Here is a 770-nt window from a genome sequence, read left to right as displayed (position 1 = left end):
AAGGACACCATTTTTTGCGGAAGGTCCCCCCCTTAAAAAAAAAAAAAAAAAAAAAAGTGAGAATATAGCATGATCTACAGCACTTGATTCACAGAATCATGGAATCATGGAATTGTTTGGGTTGGAAGACACATTCAAGGTCCAGTCCAACTGTTCAACCTGCACTGCCAGGTCACCATTAAACCATGTCCCTCAACACTACAACTACGCATCTTTTAAACACCTCCAGGGATGAGGACTCCACCACCCTCCCGGACAGCTTGTTCCAGTGCTTCAAAACCCTCTCTGTAAAGAATTCTTTCCAAATATCAAACCTAAATCTCCCCTCATGCAACTTGAAGATGTTCCCTCTTCTCCTGTTGATTGTTACCCGAGAAAAGAGACCAACCCCCACCTCGCTATAACAGCCCTTCAGGTAGTTGTACAGTGTGGTAACGTCTCTCCTCAGTCTCGTCTTCTTCGGACTGAACAAGCCCAGCTCTGTCAGCTGCTCCTCACACAACTCATGCGCTAGACCCTTCACCAGCTTCACTGCTCTTCTTTGGACATTCTCCACCACCTCAAAATCCGTTTTGGACTGAAGGCCACAAAACCCAACACAGGTGTGGCCTCAACAGTGTCAACCAAGAACAGGGGGACGATCACTTCCCTGCTCCTGCTGGCCACACTAGTGCTGATACAAGCCAGGATGCCGTTGGCCTTCTTGGCCACCTGGGCACTGCTGGCTCGTGTTCAATCGGCTGGTGAGCACCAACCCCCACGCCTTTTCT

The 770-nt window shown here is 48.8% G+C and overlaps 1 protein-coding gene across 1 annotated transcript in view; it reads right to left on the bottom strand.

Annotated features, from left to right (window-relative positions):
* RASEF (RAS and EF-hand domain containing) overlaps positions 1–770 on the bottom strand; it is a 20,128-nt gene that overhangs the window by 10,034 nt on the left and 9,324 nt on the right. The window lies entirely within an intron of this gene.

Source organism: Buceros rhinoceros, unplaced genomic scaffold, assembly GCF_000710305.1.
Source record: "Buceros rhinoceros silvestris isolate BGI_N320 unplaced genomic scaffold, ASM71030v1 scaffold2035, whole genome shotgun sequence".
In the NCBI taxonomy this organism is placed as follows: domain Eukaryota; kingdom Metazoa; phylum Chordata; class Aves; order Bucerotiformes; family Bucerotidae; genus Buceros; species Buceros rhinoceros.
This window is presented reverse-complemented; position numbering and strand designations above follow the sequence as displayed.